The sequence below is a fragment of the Lactuca serriola genome, chromosome 4, assembly GCF_051521515.1.
Source record: "Lactuca serriola cultivar US96UC23 chromosome 4, Lser_US96UC23_V15, whole genome shotgun sequence".
NCBI lineage: Eukaryota > Viridiplantae > Streptophyta > Magnoliopsida > Asterales > Asteraceae > Lactuca > Lactuca serriola.
The window spans coordinates 284552769-284562907 of record NC_136411.1 but is presented as its reverse complement, the minus strand read 5'-3'; positions in this window follow the sequence as shown (position 1 = coordinate 284562907).

Below are 10139 nucleotides of genomic sequence, written 5' to 3'. Positions count from 1 at the left end.
ATCAATCTTCTGCCATAATATTTTATCAATTCGAACTATGAAGAGGGATGTCGTAATCATAATCAAAATTTAAGAACACACTATGTATCCTTTGACTAAATTTATTAAAATTTCTCAATCTAAGCTTTAGATTTTGAAACGAAGTACAATATTCTCTCCCTTAATTATAGCAAAACAACTTTTCAACCCTTACGACTTTGCAAAGTATAACTCTTGTTTTCTATAATTAATATTGCTAACTTACAATACTTGACTTAATAATCCTACAAGCATAACAATTATGCTCCCACTATCATGATGATTATTATCATATAAGCATAACACTTATGCTCCCACTAGCTTTGACATGTATTCAGAAAACAGCTGAACTTCCAGAAAACAATACCTATTGAATTTCTTAAGTTCATATTTCTAATACCCAATTGCCAAATCTCATAATTTGAACTATGGAAAGGGATGTCGTAACCATAATCGAATTTGAGAATACAATTTTCACAATTGCTATCTTCTTAAAATCTCTCTTAGTGAAAGCATTTCTTCACAGTCATTTTCATGAAGGAGGGAATCTTATGACACTTAGATTTTATGGTGTATGTGTTCCTATCCATGTGAATTTGCCAAAACCAAAGTTTGCGACAAATCCAAACTCATATGGACCGAACTTTCTCAATCTTGATTTCTTGCCTTATGGTAACACGAGTGCCCACCATGTCTTCCAAGTAGTTTAACAACTTACCCTTACATATCAATGTACTTTCCATCGATCAAGGTGCTTTCTCTTTATGCATTCAAATGAGAACTCATAGAACTCACATGCATAATTAACTCAATTGGAATGGCACAAAAACAAAATAGTGTCAACACGATAGGTTGTAAACCTCAAGTCGTATGCTAGTGATGATTGATAAGGTTTATTCTTGATTTGTTCTTGAAACTTTTCAAGACCATTAAGACTCCCACTGACTCCTTGACATATAAGATTCTCTTGTCAAGAAACATTTCTTGACAAACAAATATTCAAGAGTTAGTGTAGCTTTTATCAAGACAAAACACTTCACAAAATTGGTCCTAGTTGGTCTTTGTCTTATCCAAGACATCACAACTTACCGATTTCAAATGTGCAAGAATAAGAAAACCTTTTTTCAAATTCCACATTTGATGAATGTTATAAACATTCTTTAGCCTTGTCACTCAATGTCACAATCTTAACTCTAAGACTTGTTTTTGGAACGAAGTATGATTGACTTCTTGATTTAACCATTTCTTCGATTCTCGATTTCTCTTCTCAGACATACAATTGCACTAAGACTCACTTAGAGGATCAATTGAGATATGGCTCTTAATCATTAAGACCTGTCATAAAACATAATCAAAGGTACTCTCCCTTCTTATTAGAATAGAGAAACTTTTATCTTTCTGCCTACTTAATTCTTCTTATTCGTTCTGCTATTGATTAAAACTCTTTCAATCAACTCAGGATTATACTCAATCTTATAAGTATAACCATATTCACTAAACTTTAGTAAATCATGACGACTATCTTTGTTACTCTTGTGGTAGACTTGATCAACGTACGACCTAGTGTATTCGATCTCCTAGTCCTTCAATTGACACCTTGTCAAGGAATTAGTCTAAATTTCCCAAATATGAAAGTTTTTCATTCATCATAGAATACTCGTTGCATGATTCCAAGTTTCTATCCAATTGAAACTTGGGCGATGAGAAACTCTCCTTATTTGGTAAATTCTTGTCATTTCCACAAACAACATAATTAAGAATCAAATCCATTATTGCTAATAATAGAAACCTTCAAACATCAATTTTTCATACACGCCATTGCAAGGATAAATAAATAATATAAAATCAAAATTTATTTTATTGTGGAATAATTTGTCCTTACAATGCAATTCAATTGAAAAACTATGTTAATACAGATTTCTTAGCAATCTATTCTAACTCCAAGTAGTAGCTCAAGAATCTAATCTTCAAGCAATGCGATCGAAATCCATTTCTTCACGATTAGATTCAGCTCACTTCTTCCCTTAAGCTTCCTCTCTTTTCTTCGATCCTTCAAAACATCAAAATGTAATCTTATCACATCATGTATTAAGAATCTATAATAAGAACTTAAAAGAGTTAGTTAATGGATCTTACCTGAAGTAGAGCCATACGTCTTGATCTCCCATCTCTTAGATCTCTCATGTAGTTAGGGCAGCTTCGTCTCCAATGCCCCTTCTCTTGGCAATAAAAGCAAATGGACTCCTTTGGCATAGCACATTGAACAATCATAGACTTAGTTCTTTCTAGACTTCCGATGTTGCCAGTGTCCATTGCAGTTTGGGAGTTTGACTCACCAGACAAATTTGCTTGACCAGCACGCCAAATCATTGCTGATTCAGCAGCTATAAGCAAATAGGTGAGATCAATGAGGGTCACATCGTGATCCATCATATAGTACTCTCTAACGAACTCACTATATGATTCAGGAAGTGACTGAAGAACCCAATCAACAGCCAACTCACTTGAAATCTTGACACCCAACATCCTTAACCTATCAATGTGTGACTTCATCTCTAAGACGTGTGCACACACACAGGTTTCCCATCTTCGTGTTTACTTGTCAAAAGGGCTTGAGTGAGCTTGAACTTTTCAATCCTTCGAACTTGTGGGTTAGGGAGAACAATTGGAGGAGGTGGAGGAAGTGAAGCATGATCTCTTGTTCCTCGATCATATCGTGGAACATCATCTTCATTTGGAAAGCTTGTTCCATGGGATTTGGGAAGACCATGATTGTCATAACTAGACATCTACAAAACAGGAGAAAATTCAAGTTAAGTTGATTAGAATCCTTGATGTGACACCCAAAGGAAACATCAAGCTAGGATCCAACACAATACTCTACAACCTAGAAGAGGGATGCCGTAATTTAGTTGCAGAATATTTGAAGGTAGGTAAATGACGATTTACCAATTTCCACCATGAAAAACGAAAAGGAAATTTAGGTTTCAAATCTATTGAAAACTCCTAGATCTTTTGAGATTCATTGAACTTTACAATGGCATGTTTAAATCTCGATATGCCCCTCGATTTGTGACTGGGATGCCGAGGATCACAAAACAGGGTGTGAATAACCATGCAAACTTACATGGTGCCCCCAATGCTACAGTCACCTATTCGATGTGCCGGTTAACCACACACGCTCCACCGAACTATGACAAACATTAAGTCGCCCTTTGCTACCTTTGCTTAGAACCATTTAGTGTGCCGGTTAACCACACATGCTCCATTAATGTCTTCGCAAGGGCACAAAGTGTAATTTCATGGAATTGCATCAATTCACTTTTGCCTAAAGTAACTAAGATTGGGAATTTTGTAAACATTTAGTTACTTTATTATTCATTATACTTTTAATGAGGAGAGGGTTTGCCCTATCCTAGCCGTTTGGCTAACGACCCTCCACCAATCAAGGAAGCGGTGGGTGAGAGTGGACACCCATTAAACGGCCATTTTATAGGCCATAACCTTATACCTCCCTTATAGATCGGCTTCGTGAATGAGGCCTACTAACGGTAAGACTAGCAGTATAAGTTATACATATATGATATTAAACTTTTAATGTTATATATAATATAAGGTGTATTTTACACTTTTAAAATACTAGGTAGTTTAAACTATTAATTATACCTTTAATTTAATTAGTCTTAAACCTTTTAATTTATGGCTTATCAATTCTTTCTTTTAATTAAACTTGTAATTAAATCAATAAACCACAAGGGTGTAAATTTGAACCTTTCAAAATTAGGGTTTTTAGAATTTAGACTTTCAAAAATTAAACTTTTAATCAAAATTTAAATTCCAAAACGTGAGGGCAAGTTTTGAAACTTTTTCAAAACATAAGCAAGAACATTCTAGATCAAATTACAAATAATAACAATTAACCAATTAATTAGTAATTATCTAAATATGACCTAATTCAATTTCTTGCAAGATAATCTATCAAATAATTCAAATAAATCAAGTTTATCACATAAGGAAATGATTATCTAATTAATTTGACAATTATCTTTTATTTTGGTAAGGATATCTTTTAAATTAAACAATTAATTTAACATAATCCCTTAAATCCCCTAAAATTCGAAATTATGGGATGGGATAATTCAAAATCTTTAATACCAAATTTAAACATTTAAAGGATAATTACAAGATATGGCATTATCCAAATACCTAAAATTTAGGATCTAATCTTAGGGAAGGAGGCAATTTCGAAATTCTAGGGTTAGACAACCCTAAAATCGAAATCTTGGGGCCAAAGAAAAAGGTTTAGGAAATCTTACCAAAAATTTCGAAATCTAGGGTTTAGAACCCTAATTTCGAAAATCAAGCCTCCAGGGTTTATTAGCCATAAACCTTAATTGTCATATTTATACATTTGTATCAAATCTAATTGAAAACAAAAACCAAAGGCTATAATACCACTGATGGGTTTTATACAAACAATCCTATGTGTGCATGCAACCCTAGAGTTGGATCTATGTTTTCACTATTAGTTATACAACTTTATGAACACAAAAAGAAACCTCGCATGCTAGTACTATTTTCGAAATCCACATAGAAGAATAGAATACATACCTTTTGTTGTTATATAGTAATAACAACTAGTTCCTTGAATCTCCTTAGCTTTGAAAGCAAGTACCACAAGTGTAGTACCTCTAATGGCTCACAAACACCAAGAGCAAGAGGATGACTTAGGAAAGGAGGAGAAGCACCCAAAAACGTCTAGAAACCCTAAGGAAACTCTTGGCCACGTTTTTGGTGCTCTAGGGGTCCTTAAATAGTGAGGCTATCAGGGTTATCAAACAAGGAAACCCTAATTTGACTGCTTAGGCCCTAAGCAACCCATGGACTCCCTTCTTAGTGGCCTTGAATGATTTCTAATGGGTTTCCCCATAAAATTCGTCCACCCCTCTAATATGGAGTGCATTAGCCCAATATTCAACTATCACACAATTGACAATTCTAGTCCCCTTTATTTACTTAATGTCTTTTAGCCACAAAATTAATTTTTATTAAATCTTGACTATTATTAATTAAACAATATGATTTCTCTTTTAATATATTATTCATATAATATATTAATAAATCATAATTAATCTTCTTTCTCCATAAATCATCCTATCAAGTTGCTTTGATGAAGGCAACCCAAAAGGACCATGCACAATCGGGTCAAGTACATACCAAAATAGTTATGGACTTAGACACTAATCTAACAAACCTGTCATACAGATAAATCTCATAACCAGAACACATAACCAAACCAAGATAATTATCACAAAGACCATTATCTTCTAATTTCCCCTTTTTGGTGGGCCGACATTGTGGCCTTAGACCCACCCCTACTGGAAGGTAACTCACCTTAATGTCGTGCAGTGTCTAAACTATCCTCGGCATACAAGTCGACTCCCTTCAACTCCTCGGTCCCTACACGACAACCTTCAAGTCATTACATAGAACATATAACCCTAACCAGGGTTAGCTCAAGTCCAGTCAAAATCAACATTGGTCAAATTCAATCATCGGGCAAAGTCAACATTCAGTTGACGTGACTCGCCGAGTTGGCCTACCAACTCGTCGAGTCCATGCTTCTTTAATCCGACACAAGGTCTGACCCCACTCGTTGAGTCTAGCAAGAACTCGACAGGTTCTCCTTCAGCCATAACATCGGGACCATCTTCATCCGACTCGCCGAGTTCTCCATGAACTCGTCGAGTTCATCTCCCATATAAGAACTTGTCCAGTCTATGACTCGCCGAGTTGTATGAACAACTCGTCGAGTCTATCTTCAGAGATTGGGAGATTGCTATGGACTCGTCGAGTCTGCTCAACCTACTCGCCGAGTCCTTTGAGGTCTAGGTCCCACTACGCGTCTAAACCAACAAGGGACTTCCTTCCTAACACTTACCCATTCACAAAAAGGGTTTGGTGCACAATGGTCACCGACTCGTCGAGTGCCAAGAACGACTCGCCAAGTCCAATCTTGACCAATTCCATACAGTCAATTTAAATGAGATCTAACACACCAAAACCATAGATCTGGCCTCCTAATGTCCATTTTATTAGTAAAGTTCCAAACTTGATGCACATGCATGGGGTTTTTAGCTCAAAAATCCATATAAAGTGTCCTACAATGTGCATGGGGCTCTCATGGCCCTAAAGTTGGCACCTTTATGCCATGAGACCCCTCTTAAGGTCCAGATCTGAAGTCAAAACCCACTCAACACTTCCAAATCCGAAAAATGACGTAGAAATCCATAGAGATCCCAAGTTAAAGATGAAGAAACACATAGATGAGTCAAGACAGGGGAATTATACCTTGAAGATGCTGAAAATGAAGTAAGATCTCTGGATCTACAAGCCCCAACTCGATTTCCAAGCTCCTTTCTTCCTTCCAAGCTTTACAATCCACACAAGAACACCAAAAATGGCCTTAACACACACACAAACGGCTAGGGTTCGATATGAAGCTTCCAAGAGAGTGTTACGGACAAGGGAGACTGAGTTAAGTTGTTTATATAGGGTGAAAACCCTCAGATTTAGGGTTTCACTTATCCATCACCTACTCGTTGAGTCAGTCACCTGACTCGTCGAGTTGGTCACTTAAGATGTCCATGGCCACAACCCTACTCGACGAGTTGATCCTCCAACTCGTCGAGTCCCAGCGAAAATACACATACTGAAGAAAACATACCAGGTGTTACATCCGGTTTGTGTTTTGAAGCATGGGGTGACGATTCCAACTCTGGAGAAAGTTCTGAAGCGCGATCCATTTATGATTAGTATCCCACCGGTTCCAACCCTTGTCAAGATTCTCGGGTTTTATGAATTCAAGCTCGTTTGGCCAATTTTTGAATCAAAGAGCCAAATTTTACAAATTGGTCCACCAAAGAAGATATTCAATGCAACGGATGGATTGGCATTGAGTTTATTGGAAGTTTGTTAAGTTGAGAGTCCAGCTAAAGACTCACACAAAAAGAAGCGCTTGCGGGAGGCAACCCGTCATTAGAGTCCGCTTTTCTTTTTCTTTCTTAACTTCTAGTATTTAGGGATAATTTAGGATTTTTATTTTGATGTTTTTTTATTTGTTTTTGATCTTTTCAGTTTGAGTGTAAGGATGCATGCGAGAGTCTAGAATCAAGGTTAACCAAGGGAAAAATCAAGTCCAGGCGAGAGAGAAAACGAAGTTTTGAGTCTAGTTACGACTCTGATGATGAAAGAGGTTATTAAGAACTCATTTACTAAAGAAAAAATGTGGGAAAATATCAATTTAATATTCCCCACAAACATCAAAATTGGACATGGAGCAAAAACATTTTTTCCATACAGCGATGGACTCGGCGAGTGCACTTACCTACTCGACGAGTCCCAGTATAAAAACTCGACTTCTGCCAGTATTACGCTACAACTCGGCAAGCCACCCTACAGAATCAACGAGTTGATCTTTATTTTGTCTCTCAAGCTGATGATTTGATACTATTTGATACCGCAATTGGCTGCACTTTTGAAGAACATTTTCCGAGCGTTTCCGAGAGTTTTTCCGTCTACATTTAGAGCTGACAACCACTCGAGATTTGACACCCAAGGCATGGACGAGTTGTTCCCATGCCAAAGTCAGCTGAAGATGGAGCTTTAAATGAAAAAGATCAACCTCGCAACTACTATCCCAGGGGAGTTTGTTCCAATTCCATCTTTATTTTATTGTTATTTATCATGCATAATATGCAATGGGGACATTGCATAAATTAAGTGTGGGATAAAGGGTTGGTTACATTAGTCAAAATTTTAGTTAAATTTTGAAAATTTTGAAATTTTTGCATTAAAATTGCTAGGGCTAAATTAGAAAATTTTGGTAAAAAACAACTAGGATTCCATGTTAGTATTATGTTTGATGATTTTATGAAGACCCAAATGTTTAGTTGAGCCTATATACGTTATAATGCATTTGTGGCCCCCTTTGTTCTAGTGAAATCATGGGACAAAAACACAACCTCGCTTAGTTTGAGGGACGCAATATGTTTAGCATCGTGTACTAGAAATGTATCGAGGAAAACTAATATTTTAACCAATAAAGGTTGAAGTGGAGCACCCTTGCTTAAGCATGTAGGTTTTGAGTGAAAAAAAAGTGAGATACATCTGAAAAAAAGAGAGAGAATTACAAGAAAAGTTTGAAGAATTTTGAAGCAATCAAAGTAAAGATCAAAAGATCAAAACTCTACAGAAAAAAAGTGAAGATACCAAATATCAAAGAAGGTGGTGAATTCAAAGAAATCAAGATCAAATTATCAAAGAAGTGAAGAATTCCAAAGAGGTCTATAGTGGTATCGAAAAAAGTTGTAAATTTTTCTAGATTATGTATGCTTGGGTTGCTTTACTAAAAATACCTTGAGGTTAGGAAGTTTTATGCGGGTGGATTCGGAAGGATGCATAAAATGAGCGTTGTTCAAAAGAATTGGGCGAGTGTTTATGAGGATTGTGCGTATTTAGAGTATGGGGGGTTCCTTAGGAAAAATTTTAGACACAAATGCATGTGTTGCAGTCTTGACATAATGGATGGGTTCGATTGGGATTGTCTTATATGATATTAGTGTGCTAAAATTCAGTTTTGCTTGGGGGCAAGCAAATGTCAAGTGTGGGGTATTTTGATATGGGCATATTTAGTTATAAAATTCATGCATTATCTTAATACTTTATGTTGATTTTATCTCATTTAAAGAACAAAAGGTTCTTAATTAGTTTATAATTTCATTTTTCAGCAACAACGACATGCTCGGATGGAAAAGGAATCAGAACTAGCGATTGGAGACCTGGATCATGGATTTTGAAGAAAGAAGGATGTTGTTGGACAGCTTGACCCCTCGTCATTGTTTTGGTCATATCTCATGAACCAAAACTCCGATTGACAAGATTCAAAATGTTTTGAAAACTAGACACAATTTCGGACGACTTTCGTGTTTTGAGAAAATGTTGATTCCAAACGGACTCGACGAGTTGGGCCTCAACTCGACTAGTCACTTCGAACTTTCGCGATTCTGGACTCGCTGACTTGCCGTACACGGGTTTTAAGTGACGGACTCGCCGAGTAGGTCACTGGACTCGACGAGTCACCTCTGTTTTGTGAAAATCTATATAAAGGGCATTCCTGCCCAATACCCTAGCATATAGATAAACCCTTGGGGGCCTATTGTCGACTAAAGGTGCTGTTGGAGCGTGGGAAGCAAAGGAATCAACCCTACATTCAATTTTAAGGAGAATCAAGGCAAAATCAAGTTTACTCTTTACCTAATCTCTTGTTTGAACTATGTTTTTACTAATTGATTTCGTTTTTGAGCTTGTTTTTGTTGTAATCATGAACTAAAACCCTTATCTTCTGTTTAGGGTAGATGATTTTGTGAAAATGGATTGATTTTATGGTTAGGATTAATTTTAATTGGTGATATTGTTTTGTTAAGTTTGTTAAAGAACCTCATATGTTAATAACAACTATTCTCTGTTAATAAATCAGTAATTAAGTTGTATGAACATCTATTAGTTATTAATTTCATATGATTTATGTGACCACATAGTTATATGTCTAGGAATAACGAATGTGAAACTAAAATTAACTAGAAGATAGGTAAGTTAATGTGTGAGCTTGTGTGATACACCATCAACAAGAGGTTAACTGAATCACCAATTTGATTAGCTAAGTACAAGTCTTACTTAACCTGAATCAATAAACTAGGAAATTCATTAATTTAGACAACTGATCACTACTTGAATTAATTTGTTTTCTAAGGATTAGTAATAGCGAATGTGAACCTAATCACACTAATCGATAGCCAATGCCAATTAATCCATTGCACTTGTCATAAAATCAACCATAAGAATAAATGATTCAAACCTAAACAGAAGTCTCCTCTATTATAGAATTTAGTTGATTTTTATTTGCTAGTTGCTTAGTTTGAGTGTTAGTTAAGTATTTAAGTTTCTAGTTTTGTAAAACTAGAGAAAACCCTTTTTTACTTGTTTTATTTAGATAATATTAGCATTTATTTTAATTGTTTACCGTTCCCTATGTTCGATACCCTACTTGCTTGAACTATATT